The following is a 20,898-nucleotide window of genomic DNA, read 5'->3' as shown; positions in this document are numbered from 1 at the left end:
CTATTATACGGAAAATTTTTTGAGACCAACCGCTTACCTTATTTAGGAATTTATGTTTAGGAAATCAGCATGAAAGTCGAAAAGCTAATTAAAATGTATATATTCATAATTTATTTGTTATGAGTTAGAAGTACATAATATGTGTTTTTGATCAAATATTTAGATTGTAATACGATTCTATATTATTAATTAATATTAATATTGTTATATAAAACAAACAATATATCTGTGACTTAAATTCTCAAGAGGAGTGAATAGCTTGCCCTGAATAAATATGTTATATATTCTTGAAAATTGCATATATTATGCGTTTATTTTTTTCAAACAAAAGTTTATAACTTAAAACAATTAAAAAAATCCACAAAAACTATCAAAATTTTCTGACAGAATTATTTTAAGGAAACCATTTATAGGGCGAACAGCTCGCGCCGCTTGAAAGTCGAAAGGTTATTTTGAAAAGGGATAATTCTGAGATACAGTAATAAAGATTTGACCAAACTCGTGCATTATCTCTGTCAGTTATCAGGCCACACACTTTTTCAACGATTCATGTATTCTGCACATAGTTAGATGTTCGTTGCAAGTTAACAAGTATGTCGATAGCTTGAGTGATCCAATATGGTCTGTTTCTATCTAACAAGGAAACATCACGAACCTGAACGCTTCGATTTGGATAAACTTTTGTAGACTAACAAGCCTTGAACATCGATATACTTTAAGAAAGCCTTATCGCTCTATTTAAAGATAAGATTTTTCACCTCAAAGCCAGAAAGACGCTTCCGTTTTCTCGCATATATCTCTTAAGACTCCTAATCCCTCGCCATGAAACTCTTGATTTATAACATCAGAAACGAGAAAATACACGCAAAAATTTCTACAAAATATATTGAAATAAAAAAATACGCTCATAAACATGACACTTGCAATCGATCGGGCACATCATAAAATAGTCCAAATATTTTTCTTTTGATCTAATAAGCAATAAATTAATGTAAAATTAACGTGATATGTAACCTACCTTTTTAACCTATGTTTTTTCAATTACATTAATTTCGCGATTATTTATAAAACAAAAGGAAGTTTGAACTTTTTTACAGTATCTACTCAATCAAGTATTATTTTGTGAAGCATCTTTTTATTTCAACGTATTTTTTTTATTTTGACATGTAATTTCTCGCTTCCGACGTTATAAAGATGGCCACGGTGAAAAAATAGAACCTTTAAACTACAAAAGATATAGAAAAGTATTTGACTTTTGTATTTAGAAAAATTTAATTAGATCATTTTTCAAATCGCGTATTGCATACTATATAATTTTAATATTAACATGTATTCACCAAACAATATTATAAAATCACAATCCTTTGCATATAACTAATTATTTCCCCCGAGCTTTGGACAATTATTTAAATATGCGTAGTAAATTTTTGTTTTATTTATCGTGTAATGGAAAGTTTTCCTAATAAAACTTACACTTATTTATTAATTAATTTACTAATAACATAAGAAAAATTATTTTTCTAAAAATAACTTTTTATTTCATTTTATAGTCTTTAACTTATCATTAAACTTTTATTATAAACATTTTTTTATATTTCTTGTAGTTATGCGTGAAAAAGTGGAAGCGCTTTTTTGGCCTTGAAGCCAAAGTCGTATATTTAAAGAGCGATAGAACACGAATAAAATACACCGTTCTTTACACCTTACGCTTTACTTACACTCACTTTCACGTACTTTTCACGCACTTTATTTACATTCACAAAAATCAATCCAAATCGAAGAGTTCGATTTTGCGGCGTTTCCTTGCAAGATTCAGGAGAGAATTCTTATATATTTTGAGAAAAAAACAGATAATTTTATAATAAGTAAAATTGAAAAATGTGACAGTTTGCGAATATGACGTAAAACTTTCGATTGACTTAAGTAATTACAAGTAGTCACAATGCCAAATTTTTATTAGTCATATTGAACTCAAATTAATTCCTATTTTCTTTTTAAAAAAAACATTGATATGTATATACGTGTGTGTGTACGTGATATATGCAAAAATGTGCGCGTGCATAATAAATGTGTGAGTGTAAATTAACAAAACTATATTAAATTAACAAACGTATTGCATAACACCCAACAGCACATTTTTTAAAGGGCAAAAGCTCTCTCTTGTTTCTTTTTATTCAAGTATTCCACATGAGTATAATAATTGTAAGGTATATTCGTGCACATGCCCTTCATTGCATCCACCTTGCACACGTTATGAATACATATTCAGTATTTAGATATTAGAACTGGATATAGGTGGAAATGACGGAGAAGAATCATTATCTTATGTGCATTTAACATAGCCTAACTAGATCAGATTGATCTGTCCTCGTGAAACAAATTTTTGTTTTAAGAACTGAGCAGAAGTGATTGCGATAATAACATAAAATATTTATACAATTTATATATCAGTATCCTAAATATACCAATTAAAAAGCACAATATCAAATTTAGTGGCAAACACTCGCCAATTATTGCAGAAGTACTCGAACGATCGGTCTAAAGATGCTCCGACGTTGGTTCGCCGCTGGTGAATCCTGCGAAGGTAATTATTGTTAATTAAATTCATAGCGTACTGAGAAGTAGCTATTAGACCATATTGGGTCCTGTACTATATTAGATACAGCTACCTCATAATTTACGAAAATACCCGAATTCCACAGGTCTGCAAAATTTAAAAACTTAATGCGTTTTGGAATTGAAAGGCTATTTCCTACGTAATTTAGTCCGCTGAATACGAATCTGGCCTTAGAATTTCTTTATCACGTCAGATTTACAAGATAATTAGGTTTAATTAGCTAAAAAATACCGATTTTCACTATATTCAATCGATTATTACTAACAAAATAATTTTTTTTCAATAAATTCGCAAACGGCATTTTGATGTACTATTCTTCCCCTTTAAAATCATGTAAGATTTTTTATTTTATGATTATTTTTGATGGAGATACTGAAGTTTGATGGAGATACTGATATTGAAGTCTATGAGACTCAAAACACATTATAAACATTATGTAACAGTCTATTTTTCTAGCATGACTTGAATTGATAAATTTATTATTATGAAAACTATGAAAAATTAAAACCAATAAAATATAGTATTTTATAGTACACAGTGAGAAAAAGTGAAAGCACAAAGATAGAATTCTTTAGAAGTTATTTTTATAATACTATATACCAACTAAACATCATTGTTCACATGGTGAAAATTTTCTAGGAAATTTTACTGTCATTTTTTTAATCAAACTTCCAATGTTTTTACGTTGAATTTGCGGATAATAATAATTTCAGTATGTCCTTCAGAGAGAAAGAAAATGACAGTAAAATATCCAAGAAAATTTTCTTCGCAACATTTTATATCTCCGTTAAAAATAATCGTAAAATAAAAAATCTTATATGATTTTAAAAAGGAAGAATAGTACATTAAAATGTCGTTTGTGAATTTGTTGAAAAAAAATTACTTTGTTAGCAATAATCGGTTGAATATAGTCAAAATCGGCACTTTTTGGCTATTTAAATCTAATTATCTCGAAAATCTGACGTGATAGAGAAATTCTAAGGCCGAATTCGTACTCAACGGGCAAAATTACGTAGGAAATTACCTTTGAAATCCAAAACGCAAAATCATGCAGACCTGCATGACCTGCAGACCAGTTCTTATCACAGTAGGACTATGCTACCACAGTCTACGATGATAATCGCTTAATTGAATTTGAGTGCTTCGGTGACTAAGGGAAAATGGTGACGCAGAGTATATTCGAACGATCGGTCTAAGAATGCTCGAACGTTGACTCGTCACTGGCGAATTCTGTGAAAGTAATGATTTACAAAAATGTACACTGCCCGAATGATCTTGATCTTGAGAACACATTACAGAGGGTACATCGGGTGGTAATCCGCGCTTTTTAAATGGCAACCGTGTCACCAGTCACTGCTACCAGTCACTTTTGCGTCTGCAAAGATCTATGATACAATAAGTCTCAAGATTAAGATGATCCACGCGAGATAGAAGTCTTTGTAAATGATTACCCTTGTAAATACGAATACACAAGTGATAAGAAACACATGTAGAGTAAGCTTCGCAACGTACGATATAATAAGTACTGCAGTACGGCGTATCACACTCGTATCCCATTTTTCCGTTTCGCGTTACCCGCATTTGAGTTCCCTCGTACGCCATCGTTTCCTCGCACAGAAAAACGCGCGGATGAATAAATCTTAGCGAAAGATATTTTGACCGTAGTCCAAAATAATGCGGATCGACGTGACAAAAATCGCCGTCTAGCGTTGTAAGTGCGTATGATGAGTGTTAAACGCGAAGGTATACATGTATACATAACGCAAAAAAATTATAAATATGAAAATACAAATATATAAATATAAATAATACAAATTACGGGGATCTATTAAGTATATATAAATATATATATGTTATATAATATATCATTATAATATTATGCTTTGCGTCGTTGAGTTGAATGTTGTTATTTATAAGAAAATCGAAAAACGAGAGATTCTTATGAATATGCTCGACATATGTAATAAAACAAGGGTTACGTAAGAACTCTATAAGAACTGCATTTTTCTTCTTGACCAGTGTCCTGTCTCATTAAAACTTTTCGTTGTTTAATAAATCAGAATTCCTTGAACTTTCCCAGAAAACAGCAGTATATTCAAAAATTTGACAGAATATTATTGAAATATGTTGTGCTATCTAGAATACTTCCTGATAAATATTTCATATCAACATAAGTACACTAAAAAAATGATCAGCTAAAACAGGCCAAGCTTCTGAGTTGAGCAGATTTAGTTGTAATAGCTGCAATTGTAACAAGTGCAACTTGAAATTTAATAAAAATTCCGTTCAACAAGTTAATATAATCTCAATTAAAATTTTAATTTAAAAATGTAGTCAAAAATAAAAGATTAATAGGACTGAAATGTAATTATATAAGCGCTATAAATTATGAAAAACAAGTAAATCTAACTGTATAATATAAGTAATTCTAGCTCTATATGGAAGGTTAAGTCAGCGAGATATAACCAGGCGATAAGTATAATTAATGACTTTAATAATTGGACGGTTGCTAGATTTGTTCAACCAAACAATATCGTTGCAATAATCTCTTTAAGATTGTTGAATAAATTACAATATACAGGTGAGTCATTTTAATCGACTCATGCGAATTACGCGAAGATAGGGTTGATTGCTAAAATTGTTTTAAACAAAAGTTATATAGTTCGATGGAGGACATAAGAAGGTACCATTAGTACCTTGCGTGGCGCCGCCAACGTCAGGTCGAGGTCAACTTTGCTTTTTTAAATAGAAACATATATTTTTTATTACGGAATTTTATTCTATGTAAATAAATAACTTTTGTTTGCAAACATTTTTCATGCGACCTCTATTTTTTACGAAAATATTGATTTCAATAATTTTTTACTTGAATTCTATCAACTTTACCGAAAAATAACAAGAGATAAAAATTGTTTATTTTTTCCTCGTAGAGCTCTGAGAATTTTCTCAGAATTTTTTATATAACTTTTTAGTATTTCAAAAAAATGCAAGAAAATACAGTACTAAAAAATGCAGTACTAAAAAAAGAATTATCAAGGTGCATCTTTTAAAATAAGGCATCCTGTATATATTCAGAAATAAATAAACTACTCACATAAAACTTCTTATGCATTATGTTTAATATAAAAAATTAAAATATTATGGAAAATTATTTTTATTTTACACTTTGACATCTTAATTTGACACACTGCGATTAAAAACGACTCCCGTAACAATTTTGTCTTCTTGTTATATAATAAGCAATTGAAATACCTTAATAGTGTTTAAACCTCACATTCTCTTAGGTGTAAGGTATTTTAACAAGGTGTAGAGATAAGCGCAGCAAAAGATTCTCTCCCACGCTTTACATTCATAAATAAATGATGAAAATATACAAAACTCGGATGTCATTAGAAGTTTCTTTGTGCAAACAGAATCGCTTTGATGAATATTTAGATGTTTTCTTCTAGATAAAGATGAAAATGGTTCTTTATCTAGATGATCACATTTAGATAATTGTATTTATATACCGGCAAATCATTGATAATCATTGAATACGAGCTTGTATAATATATGAGACTTGACTGTACAGGTCCGCCTCTTTTGGAGTTTTATAGCTGCTGGCACCTTCGGTTGTCAGCTATTATATATTTTTATTGTTAAACTGAAGCCGTTAAATTTTGTAATTAACTGAATAAGCACTGTTTAAATCAACGATCTATCATGGTACATATTACCTAAAAGAAAAATTTAATGAAATATTACATTATTTTCCTTGATAATGCATGTAACTCATTCAATTAGAAAAAAAAGCTGTGAAAGTTAAACTTTTTACTCATTACTATATTTGACAATTATTACTATATTTGATTATCATTACTTTGCGGAATACTCAGATTTGTTCAACTCGAAATTGTTCTAACTGATCCTTTTTTTACGGTATAGACTGTCTCATCCTTTAATATACCTTTTGTCTATTAATAGTGCTATTAATAATGATAAAACTACAAAAAATTACGGAAAACTACTGCGATCATCTCAATTCTATCAGGTGCAATTGCAAACTTTGCGAATTCCCAGCGAAGTGCATGAGAGAGAGAAAGAGAGAGAAAGAAAGAGAGGGAGAGAAAGAAACAGAGTTATTAAATCACTGTCTATTTATTCATAACTAACAAATGATAATTTTGTCCCTACTAATTTTATTTATTTAGTTATTATCAATTATTATTTCGCTAATATCCAATCTCATTGTCTATTAGTTTATATTATCAATTGATATATTAATTAATATTAATAATCATTGACAAATGAACACTCACACTTGAATGAATTGCTGGACGGATAAAAAAATATTGGGTCATGATTGCAAATCGCACGAGCAACACTTCGTTCTTGAATGCACGATTCCGTCCATTAAGCTAAATGCATCAGAATACGCATCCGCCGAGAGGCGGAAGGAGAGGTGCCAAGAGTTTGGGGAACATTTTGGCCACGTGGAGAATTGCGCGTGACGTTATCTGCCATCGACGGATTAAATCGGGCCGACTATATGTTTATGCAGCGGCATACGAAGTGGTGTGAAAGTTCAACAATGTTAGATATACGCGTCGGTGGCGAAGATAGCAGGTCGCGCGAGCCTTCGGCGAGGGTTGAGAGGGAATATGTCAACCTTTACATAATATTTCGTCGCTTATTGCCGGTAATGTTGTAACAAGCGACTCGCCGGTCGCATACTAACCGAAGGATTAATTCCATGCGCAGTCCGCAAGACGACTCGCGAACACGACGTTTCCCGCTGACAAGTTAGAATCAGTTTAGAAACCCGTAAGCCCGGCAGTCGCTAATTAAAACTACGCTACTCTGGACTACCGAGAATTAGAACGGGAAGACGTCTGAAGTTCGGCGGCGTTTATTCAACGCGGTTCATTTTATTCGCAGCATCAGTGTAGGTGTCCTGAAATTACGTGCGGCACGTGACATGTAATTTAAATGTTTCTTTTCTCCGACAAATAAAATTTCTTTTTTCTTTTTTGGTAAAGATGGAAAGTAAAGCATACTTAACCCTAACAATCACATCAAAAGTTTCTTAGGCGTACAGTAATTTTTCTTACTTTCCCTTTCTTTTTTTACTGGCTATAATCATCGACTCACGCATGTATTTCTTCATTTAATAGTTGGTTTTAAAACTGGTTTTTTTACTTTATTATGTTGTGAAGTTTTTTCTTTTTAGTAAATTCATCTTGTCAGTAAATCTTAAGATTGATTTTAATCATAAGACTGGTATATATTATATAAAATACCCCATTTTAATGTGACTTATCTCAAATATCTCAAAAATAATTATAAACGAAAATCTATCAACCAAAGTTGTATCGATTCCTAAAGTATTCATTCTGCGTATAAGAATGCTGGGATAAAATTATCGATAAAAATAAATTCTTTCCGAGATGTTTTACGTTTTATCCAGATACTTTTTAGTTTAAGATACGAAATATCTCGTAAACTTTTATTTTTCAGTAATCTTTTTTCATTTCTTTTGTACGTAAAATGATGAGAAAAATTGATTGGTGATATTAATTTTTGCACACTGGTGCATTAATAAATCTACAAAGTGCAATAGAATTTTTTAAAAGTTTTTCTACGTTTTTTGTTTTAGAACGATCAATTTCACCCATTATCAAGGTAAGGTTATGGAAAAGTGAATTATATATATATTTTGTGAAATATTTGAATATTTTAAAGTGAATATTTTATGAAATATTTCATATTTTATATTAAAAAGTATTAGATTAAAATAGAAAATATCTTAAAAAGTGTATTTACCTTTCTATAATTTTATTTCAGTACTTTTATATGCAGAATGTGACTAGAAGAGTTAATTTGTGTTAGGAAAACGATATGATTCCATATTTAAAATTAAAATTTATCTTTGACAGATTTTTCCAATATCATTCTAAAATCAAATGAATATTTCCATTTTCTTTCTTCCTTGAAACCGTATGACTTTTGTTGACATGTTATTTTGTATGTCTTGTTTTTATGATGTACAATTAAAAGAGGACATCCTATCTATAGTAAATTAATGTTTGTGATAGAGTTGACTTCAAGATTTTATTTCACTCTGTGATTACTCTATGTTATTCTATTACTTCATAAAATATGATAAGTAATAAAAGTTTAAAAAACCAAGATTAAGATTGAATATTGTGTTATAAATAAAAAAAAGGACAATGATTATAATTTACGATAAGTGATTTAATAGATTTTAAATCAATTTTTTTATAATGTGCGCCTAATAAATATACGACATTACTTAAGCTCATAAAAAGTGTGTGCCTGTCAAAGTTAATAACAATGCATTTTTCAATGTACATCATAATATCATTTTGTGCCGCTAACAAAAAGTTCCCCGTCTATAACATAGATTGAATCTTTGTTACAAAAGACATGAGAGAGACCAGTACGAAATGATGACCCCGAAAGAAGAAAGAGATTTTCTTGAAATCTTGATGAAGCCGAGTTGCCGGCAAGTGTAAGCATTGCAGCGGATGAATTAACTCCACTTTCTCGACTCGCCTGCACCATTAGGTCTCTTTTACGTTACTTTATAATATAGTCTATGATAAACGCGGCCGTCTCGCCAGACATTTTTGTCGCGACTATTCATTCGAGCTTCTTTTTCTTTTAATGACCTCTTCGTTCGGCTGCATTGTCGAAGTGTTCTTTATTCTCCCGGGAGATTCGCCGGAAGATATTCACGACGCGGGTAAGTATATAAGAAAAACCGCTAGATTTTAATTAGAAAGACTCATCTTTATTAAATACGAGGTAGCAATATACAAAGTGTCCAGCAAATTGTAATGTAATCGACAAGAAGATAATCTTTTGTGAGAGAAAAAGAAGTAAACAACAATTACAATTACAGGGTAAGCATTTTCAAGCGATTAAGGTTACGTAAACGGTTTCGTATTTGTGCTGAAATCGATCCGATAGAAACTTTTGTATTAAATTTTTGACATAACCGTATGTTAATTTAATATATTGTCGTTATGTTATTTTTAAGATAACGACATTTTTAACATTTTTAATATTTAAATCTCATAAACATAATAATTATAAATCATTTTGAATCTCATAAACATAAAAATAAACAAAGACGCTAACATCTATCAAGGAGAACATAAAAAATAATAATTTTAAAAATAACACAAATAAACTTTATTTTACTATGGTAGTATAATAAAACCTATGATAATAAACTTTCATTATAAGCTTATTATTAACATATATTTAAAAATTAAGATCGATTGTAAGTAATTTTAATCCTTTCATGCGTAGCGTCCATATACATGGACGACAGACAATGTTCAAAAAGTGCAAAAATATAAGTGTTAAAACAAGAAAATAAATTGAAATAATTCACGCTTGTAGGTTGTTTTTGTGACAATTACACATAGATGGCTATAGTAAATTGTATAAACTGATATAATTTAAACAAATGACAAAAATAATTTTAAAAAGCCAGTTTTCCTTTCTTATTCCCAGATAGTACATGACATTCTCCGTATATTCTGAATTCATACAGAATCTCCTATATATATGTACGTAATATTCTGAGAATATATCAAAGATATCGCTAGTATATCATATTCTAGATACGAACTACTTATAGATATACTAGATACTAGATACACTAGATACGAATATTTCGTATATTCTAAGCATATTCTCAGGATATCGCGCACAGAATATCATATTCTCTGTATATACCGTAGATTCTCCATATATTATGGAATTTATCCCGAAAATTCGTATATATACGCAATATGCAGGGGATATTCTGAGGATATTGCACATAGATTATGTAAGTTACGACTAAAATATAAAAAACAAATTACGATTAATATTTTGTAGAACTATGAATTGTGTAAGAAATATTTTTAGAATATTCTCAGAATATTCTCAGAATATCGAAATATATATATATATATATATATATATATATATATATATATATATAAATTGTTGCATGTATTTTTCAAACTAACTTATCGTTTACTCTCAAATACATATGTTAAGTTAAAAATATAAGAGCAATAATCGCGTCACTATTTCGCCAATATATTAATATCCATCGCATATTAACTGTTTTCGTTTTCAATATCTGTTAATAAATATAACATTACAATGTTTTACAAACACATTACAAACACATAAAGATATATTATATAAGCACAAGTTATGAAGGTATCGTCAGAGCCATTTGAATCATTACTAGTTGTCTGATCATCAAGGTTGAGCAACAGCAACGAAGACTAGGACCCAAACTAGGAAATAGGATGACCGATGCTGTTTGAGTTCGAAACCATGCAGAAACACGTATAAGCAAAACGCAGCAAAATATAAAGTACCAATTTTTTTTTAATTATTTTAACAAAATAATCAAACATTAAGTTATATGGGAGTGCGCGTTACCATTTGTGCATGCTTGTGTGTTAATAATACTTTATATATTTGGTATTCTGATGTTCTGAGAATATTCCACGTATATCCTCAGATATATCATGGACGATATTCTGAGAATATCCTAAGAACAAGAAAAGGGCAGAAGTAGGAATATCCTGAGTATATCATGAGTATATCCTAATATATATGGAGTATATCCTACGTATATCAGATATGACATTTTTAGAATATTCTCAGAATATCATGTGCTATCTTGGTTGTTTCTTCTTAAAAATAACTAAAGAAATTTTGTCTTTGTTTTATTAAAAAATTTAAACATTATTAATGATAATAACATTTTTCTGTACACAAGAAAGCGAGAAAAGATTAATAATTATCATGTCATTTTACCTAATCAAATCATTAAAAAAATATTAAAAAAATAAAGTCTTAAGATTCTTATCACAGGACATTCAAAATTATCCATATCCTCGACAGATAGGCCAATACATTCTTTATGATACCATTTATTGTATCAATAGCACTTCCTTATATCAGTTATTTCTTCTCTACAACAATGACAGTATCATCTCATTTCTTTTATTTTCTTTTTGTCATTTGTTTTCAACTTAGTATCTACTGGTTCTGCTTGTTTTTCATTATCAGAAGTAAATTTTTAATGGTCTTTGTATCTCTGAAATTAATTGCTTTTTTCGCTAAAATCGATTTCTATCGTTTCGTGTTCGATGTTAACACGATTTGCTAGAATAATATTATTAATCTTCTTTTAAATTAAGATAGAGGAACGTCGTCTTTATCAGAGTCAACAAAATAAATCGTGCAATAAATATTACGTCCAATAGTTTTGACTAGTATTAGACTGCGGACGTAAAATTCTTATAGGCACAAGTAAATTTGATCTTGATGAGTTTGAAGGCACAAGTGAATTTGATCTTCATGACTTTGACTACTAGACAGAGCAATATTTTTTAGATGTTAACGAAACATTGGAAACTAAAAAACATGTTTACGTACTCATTAAAAGTATCTTCATTCAGACATATTGGAATCTCTATCAGAGTCAAAGGCGCAAAAGCAGTTTTCAAAATAGCATCTAAATTGAACGCATAGAACTCAGTTGCTTTAAAACCATTCATTATGTTATCGTATGTCATACATTTAAGTCACCTTTTTATATAATTATATTGAAGCGTGGTTTAGTGTGTGTGAACTTCTTGTCACACACAAGGTATTGATTCAAATATAACAAAAGCTCAGCATTCTAATAATGTTCAAAGGATCTATAAACCGCCTTATCCAATAACTGAAGCTCGTGTGTGGTATTTGACGGCAAGCAATATAAAACTATATCCAGTTTGTCAGCTGCTACCACTATGAACAAATCTAAATTGCAAGCTGCACCGTCAAAAATTAATAGACTTTCCTGCGGTTTTATATTTGGCTAAATGGTTGAGTCTATAAACGAATCATTAGTAATACTGCCTTTATTTGACTTTTGTATTAATGTTCTAGCTAGCAAACCATTGTACAAATCTGGCTTCAACTTTTTCTCTTGAAAATAATGTCACATAGGTGAGAAAAATAAGTGACACCAGCGGTATTAACACATCTTGCAATAGTAACGCTTTCAGCATATTCTGACGCCTAAATAGATATAATTTGCATCTTTTTACGCCAAAATTAACTGTTGATGATGAACAGTTATTTTTTCATGTGTTTATATGCGTTCTATATAATTTTTTAAAATAAATTCTTCATAAACTTTGTCTAATGTTGCAAAATAATCTTTGACAATAAATTTATTCAATTTTTAGAATCTAGCTGAGTTCGTAAATCTAGTTTTCCTTAGCTTGGCGATAAAAGAATTTTCTTTTTCACATTTTGAGCCAATCTTTTCCAATAAGTTTGATTGTTATGTTAATATTGTGATTAATATTATTTTTCTCACAAAATTTATAAACTTGCCGACGCATAGCGGCGTTATCGGCGGGCCTATTTCTGCAAATCTAATAAATCTATGAGATCAGCCTCTTGTTCTTCGTTTAGAATGGATTTACGTCCATTTTATAGATTTTTTAGATTACCACTTTCGAGATGATTTCTTATTGTCCTTCGAGGACCTTATGTTTTTCTCCAACCACGCACGTAAATAAAATATTTCGTTCAACAGCACGGACCGTAATAATTAAATTTTCTTCAGATCACTGTGCTCTTTTTTTGAAAGACATTCGTAGCTAAAATACCTTAACAAACTAGAAATAAGAGAATTGAAAACGTTTTAAGAAGTAAATGGAGACAAAAAGAATAGGATTTTTACAAATAAACAAGTTTCAATTGTGAAGGAAAAAATGAAGGATAATAACCTACTTTTCTCATATAAAGGACCACGGCGTTTTAACTGAGTTAATAAATTATACGCTATTATTTAACGTGACCGATATCTGCGATTATTAATAAAAGACAAACGAATAGTTTCACTCGCTATATTTATTCACCGACACTTTTCACAAAAAAAAGGAATCGATCAGAATAACTAAAGGTTTACTATCTAAAGTACACTTTGTCGTACGGTTGTTACTCTTTTTAACTTTTTTACTCGCTTGCGGTCTTACGAAGAGATGACTTCAATTTGTACAAACTTTAAGACTAGTGGACTCTCTTTTGTTCACTTGTAACGACTTGCTACTTGCCTTTGGCTTAACGTCTGAAGACAATAAGCAAGAAAGGAGACGATCTTCGTATTCTGCTTGCAATTTTATTAGAAAGTAGATGTCGCTTTTAATTTCGTTATTGAAACCATTTATCGCCGATCTAATATCCGCATGCTAACACACAAGATGTCATAAGATCATCAGTGTCTTGCACATGTAGGCCTTATTATATACTCGCAAAATAGTTATATTAAAAAAAAATGTTAAAAATATTTTCATCATATTTTTTTCATATTTTTTTTGTATCTAGCTACTAGATTTTCTGGTACAACCATTAGGAGAAGTTCCTAGTTAGTAGCGATGTAACTTTTCTATGTCATTATTAAACAATCACTAGATTCAATTTCTGCTCGGGTTGATAAAGCTTATGTAATATATGTGTGAATAAATTACATTAAACAATATTAAATATATTTTTCGTTTCTTATTATTACCCTTATTATTCGCTAAACCTTATTTTCCGCAGATATTTTAATATTATACAACACATAGAAATCAGACGAGAATTTTTCATACTAATAAAAAATTTTCCGTTAGGGCACTTCAGTGATTTCTGAGTACAAACAAAATTTAATTAGTTTTATGTAATATAGGAAGTAAATAATCTTTTCTATAAGAAACCTATTCATTTTTATATATTTTAAAAAATATTTACGATTTCTTGCGAAATATTATTATTCGAGAGACACGTACTTTCTTTCTAAGACAAAACACGTTACTGGCGAGATGATACGCAGAGACGCAACACCGCGCACAGGCATGAACTTCCCGAGCAAAAATGTATCTAGTGGAGCAGATTTCAAGACTAGTAGCTAGATAATAATGACTAGATAACTTTTTTAGCCAGTCACTAGTTTATGACTAAATATTCCTACTCAGTCTTTTGAATGTCAGGACTATCTAGTAACAACACCAATTACATGGATAGTGACTAGATGAAGAAGATTACACAATAACGAGGTAGAAAATCATCGATAAATCCTGAATAGAAAATGGATATCAGAACTATCTTATATCAATTATAGTTACAAGTTATTTTTTTGTATCTAGCTTCTAGATAATTTTTCTGGTACAGCCACTAGGAAAGTTCCTAGCTAGTAACGATGTAGACCCAATAACCCAAAGACCCAATAACTTTTTTATGTTATTACTAGACAATCACTAGATTCAATTTCTGCTCGGGTTGTTAAAGCCTGTATAATATATGTGTAAATAAATTACATTAGACAATCTTAAATATATTCTTCGTTTCTTATTATTACCCTTATTATTCGCTAAGCCTTATTTGTCGCAGATATTTTAATATTATACAACACATATAGAAATCAGACAGACGAGAATTTTTCATACCAATAAAAAATGTTTCGTTAGGGCACTTCAGTGATTTCTGAGTCCGCGATCCATGTTATCTTAATTAAGAAGTCCCAAGTGTGAAAAGAGTCATCGTTATTTTTTTACAATGGTTGTAATACATTTGTATATACATTGGCTGTACATATATTGTAATACATTTCCGCCTGATATTATCTCATATGCACCATATAATATTATATTAATAATAATGTTAACGACAATTGCGTTTATTAAGTACATTAAGAAAGATTCAAAGAAGGACCAAAATTTGTAAAACATTAAATTTTTTAATATTAATATTTAAGTTAAGAGAATTTTCTTTTCTGCTTTGCGGACCTAATCCTAGCTTAGCTCTTGTAAAAATAAATCTTATTTCTACAACTTTATTGAATATTTTATTTATAGATTCAAATCTTTCAATTGTTATTTGTTACACTTCTGTGTTAATTTCCGATATATTATTTGTGTTATTTGTACATGTTGTTTTTTACACATGTTTGCCTTGTGTATTAAGTTCACACCAAAATTAGAGTGGATAAATTAGAATATGTGGAATGTGTTAAATTTAATACAAAATTTTTTTACAATTCCGAGATGTTTTTATATTTTCCGAACAATATAATTTTGAGCATGAAAGCAATAGGAAGAATATTATTACGGTCTATCTAACATTTTTTTTGTTCGTAAAATTTCAATTCTTTTAAAATTCTTGTTGAGCATTTTTATCGGAAAAAAACATTTCATCAAAAGATCGATTTTGTGGAAGAACACACAAAGAAAAGTAACACACACAAACATACATTCTTTTTTTCAACATTATAGTTAATCTACTTGCATGTGTATACTTACAAGTTTTACTTAATATAATTTATAATTTAATGCATAAACAAAAATTTATGTTACAATTTGCATGGCTTATAGCCATTGATCTTTTATCATATTAAGTTACTGTTAACAAATTGCAAATTTATTGTTAACAAATCGTTAAACTGTCATTGATTAAAAAAAAAGTTCGCTATAAATCTCCTAACACTTTTTTCAACATTTTTATAATCAACTTATCAAAAAAGAAAAATAATTTTGCCGGAAAGATTATTTTTTAATATCATCTCTTTAACATGTTTTATGGCACATCCATTTAACGTAATTCTTCACTCGATTTATATAAACTATTTATATAAAAATGTTTTTCGTATTTTATAAAGTGTTTCAGGTATCACCTCTTCCTTTTGAAAGATAATGGTTCTTCCAGTTTTGTAAGAGAGAGAGAGAGAAAGTATTAGGCGACACATATACCTTTATAAATATAGATAAACTCGACAAGCTGGATCATCGGTAATTCCGATGTCACGAGATGCTTTAGTAGTCTGTTATATCATTACTATAGCAAGCTGACATTAGCAACGTAATACCATTAAAGCTGTATGAAATGAGCAAACTGATAAGACCGATTCATATAAGCTGCGAAACGATGTATGCACATTATATTAAATTGCCGCATGTACAAACAATCTTACTGTAATAAACTTAGATAACTGGTTATTTTCGTCAAGATTATCCTGCACGTTGCTACAATGTGAAAAAGTAAGAACAAATAAGTCATGTTATCACAACAATCAATTTCGAATGATTTATCGAATCGTTATAATATAACAGACTGCTAAAGCATCTCGTGACATCGGAATTACCGATGATCCAGCTTGTCGAGTTTATCTTTATTTATAAAGATATATGTGTCGCCTAATACTTTCTCTCTCTCTCTCTTACAAAACTGGAAGAACCATTAACTTCTTTCAAGACAAATTCAATGATATATTACACAAGAATATTTAAGGTTAATCAAGGTCACAAAGAAACAGTAAATTAAAGTTCAAATTTATGTCTTATGTTTCCATTAATTACAATAAATGTTTAAAATGTTGACCCTCGACAGCACAAATGAATCCTGTGTGTTAAGTGATTCACTGCTATTCTTAATATTTCCAATGAAATATTTTCAAATGCTTTAGTGATTCAAGCAAACATATTATCATTTGTTGTTGGACGTTTAGAATATACAATGCCTTTAACGTGTCTCCATAAGAAGTAATCTAAGGGCCATTCAGTGTGGATTTGCTTTTGACCAATAATGCATATCATGCCGATTTACACAAATATTACTCTTAAAAACCGCTTTATCGGAAAAATAAACGGTATGGAAAAATTGTGGATTTTACCATATAGCAAGCCCAGGCACAAATATTTACCATATGGCAGGCACAAAAATTTATTCTATTTTAGAAATATAATTCGTGAAGTTCTTGAATAAAGTTTATATAGTACACATGCTAATATTAAAAATTTTTAATCTTTTATATTAAAGAAAATGGCAACTGTATTTGTGGTGGTTCCAAAATTCTACGAATATTTATTTGCGGATCTAAATTCACCGCTGCCAACCCTTATAGAAATATTATACTAAGAATCATTGATAATTACTTATTTTCAGTATTAAAAATACTGGTTAATAAGTAATTATCAATGATTCTTAGTAGGATATTTCTATAAGGGAAAACGATAACTTTGGCTTTATTATCTCTCATGATATAATTGTTAACGGTTTGCTCTAACTTGCAATATGTCAAATTGTCTCTGTGATATAATCCATAATATTGAACGAGCATTATGTCTATATCTATCGGGATAACATTCATTTATATTAAATAATACTCCCGTGCTGTTGCATTTTGTTCACATTCACCAAAAGTTATCAAAATGTCTACAATTTATGAATTACTGTAATTAACTATTGCATTTAATACTACGACTAATACTAAATAATAATATTGCTATAATATCGTGATAATTAATTTAAAATGAAAATATTGAGGCCATACACATGGACACGTTAAAGACATTGTGTACACTAAACGTCCAACAACTTATGATAATATAATTACTCAAATCACTACAGCACTTAAAAATATTCCATTTGAAGTACTGAGAAGAGCAGCGAATTATTTATCACACAGGATACATCTGTGTCGTCAAGTTCAAAGTCAAAACTTTTAAGCTCACTTCTTATCTACAATATAATCTACATTATTATCTACATACAAGTTCGTCGCGTCTTTCGTATTGCGCATAAGAAGGTACTTTGCTTCAAGTAAACATATTCAAGAGTAAACTCTTGATTCAGAAGTAAAAATATTAAGATATTCAAGAAAATATAATTTTATGTTTAAAAGATATCTTCTTATACACGTAGTCTTAAGAAAATGCTTCTAAAATCAAAAGAAAAATACTCTAAGTACAACAATCTTAAAATTAAAGATACTTTTCATTTTTTATGTACAACACAAATCTTTTGCTTTTAATAAAAATTTCTTCTAATAAAAGGGCATTCTGTTTCAGGTAAACATATTTCTCTTGATTCAAAGTCTTGATCCAAAATCCTTTCAATAAAAATCTTTGGAATATGGGATTACAGGAAATAAGAGAAATTAGATGCGCCATATTTCAGGATTCCAAAGTTAGAACTTCTCAGAGAACTAATTGTTGTGACTGACTGTACAAATACGATAAAAGCTATTTTCTTCTATGTGTTAATGCCACGGTCTTGTATATTTTATTTTGTAATAACTAAAATATATATTTGCTAACGTGTCCATCTTGCCCTGGAATCGGGTTTAATTGCCCAGTAATGCAGGATAAGAAGTGTATATATATATATATATATATATATATATATATATATATAATATGTATTCTGATTAATATTAGTAGTAATAGAAAGTTCTTAATTTTAAATTTTGTATATCAACAGAAGCAACATATCAAATCGAAATATTTTCCAGCTTTTTTTGCGATTTTGAAATATTGACATTAACGATTAAAACATATCATGTGACATGGCAAGACAAGTAACTTCAAAAACAGGTTTATGATAACCAAAACCAAAAAGCATATTCGATATTCCATCCACCTAGTATTTCATCTCCAGAAAAACTTGTATTGCATATGATAATATCGCTGTAAATCACGCAAGATGTAAAAATTAATATAAAAAATTTCGCGACAAATTTGCTTTAACCCCTTCCCTATCAATGACGCAATATGCGCAAAAAAAGTCGTGTCACTTTTGCTCCATGACGCACATATGCGCATCCCAAAAAAATATGCTCAATTTCATTCGGTTTGATTGTGCATAGATTTCCGAAAGTTCATGGGGGCGCTGAATTTGAATCTGAAGTCACAGATTTTGAAAATTTTAAATGACGGATTCAATATGGCAGACCAAAACTCGAAATTTTCTTAGAATTTTGTGAAAATGGTAATCTATATGTGTACTGGATTCAAAACTGAAATCAGATTTTTGAAATTCAAAATGGCGGATTCAATATGACGAATTAAAATTCGAGATTTTCTTAGAATTTTGTGAAAGTGGTAATCTATATGTTTTCAGGGTTACTGGATTCAAATCTAAAGTCAGATTTTTTAAATTCAAAATGGTGGATCCAATATGACTGTCAAAAGTGCAAAAAAATTTTTGGGATTTTACAAAAGTGACATATTGCTTTTTTATAATACTGAGTTCAAATCTGACTTCAGATTTAAATCCAGTAACTCTGAAAACATATAGATTACCACGTTCACAAAATTTCAAGAAAATTTCGAATTTTGGGTCGCCATATTGAATTCGTCATTATAAATTTTCAAAATCTGACTTCAGATTCAAATTCAACGTTCCCAAATATTGAAATATTGACATTAACCCTAATTAATTAATACCCTAATTTTATATTTGTCATGCCATTCTAAAAATTTTCATTTTTCGAAACATTTTTAGCACGAAAATGTAATTTTCGCTTGACAGCGAAGGAGTTAGGAGATCAATAATATTCTGGACAAACTCAAGTTTGAATCAGACGAGCTGCAGACATTATTAAATCAAAACATAACGTAAACTAAAAAAAACTTACGAAACAGCTAGGAGTCAGCCAAAAAGCTTTTCCGATCATTTGCATGAAATAGGAAGAATTCGGAAAAAAGCAAAGTAGATGCCGTATAATTGATTGAAAAGAACAAGGTATGACACTACATTGTCTTTGTTAAATCGGTTCAGAAGGACTTTTTGTATTATATTATTACGGGTGATGAAAAGTGGATCTTATAATGATCCTGTAACAATCTGATAATCTTAACCACAAAAAATCATGGGTAGATTCTAGCTAACCGACGACATTTTGTATAAAACTCGATATTTATGTCAAGAAAATTTTGCTCTGTATGTAGTGGAAAAATATAATCCTGAAACAGAATGAAACAGTCATAGTAAACTACTGCCAACAGCAACTCATAAATTTAAGCGATGCATTGGAGAAAAAAGGCCGTTTATTGGATAACGAAGGTAGTCATCTTGTGCTGCATGATAATGCACGTCTGCTTAGACGACGCATATCATCTTCGCGTTGAGCTGGGAACTTTTCTCACACGTATTGAAACGAGGTGGAACAGTCACAGCAAATCAACAGCAACTCATCAATTGGGAAAAGGCATCATTTATTGAATAAGACAGCTATAAAGTCATCCTATTGCATGACAACGCACGACTACATGTTGCTGAGGCCACGAAGCAAATCATCTTCATATTGGGCTGGGAACTTCTCCCGCACACGATGTATTCATCAGAGATGTTATTTCTTAGTATTTATCTTGAGAGGAACATTGAATACAAAATCGCGAAATGGTTTTTTTAGAACATAAACACTTCCTTAAGTTTTATTAAAATTG

At 29.9% G+C, this 20,898-nt stretch overlaps 1 long non-coding RNA gene across 1 annotated transcript in view; it reads right to left on the bottom strand.

Annotated features, from left to right (window-relative positions):
* LOC116846430 overlaps window positions 1-20,898 on the bottom strand; it is a 50,805-nt gene that overhangs the window by 15,721 nt on the left and 14,186 nt on the right. The window lies entirely within an intron of this gene.

This window comes from Odontomachus brunneus, unplaced genomic scaffold (genome assembly GCF_010583005.1).
Source record: "Odontomachus brunneus isolate Ranch 3 - 2012 unplaced genomic scaffold, Obru_v1 Obru_scaffold_064, whole genome shotgun sequence".
NCBI lineage: Eukaryota > Metazoa > Arthropoda > Insecta > Hymenoptera > Formicidae > Odontomachus > Odontomachus brunneus.
Note: the sequence above shows the minus strand (reverse complement) of the source record. Positions and strands in the feature narration are given on the sequence as shown.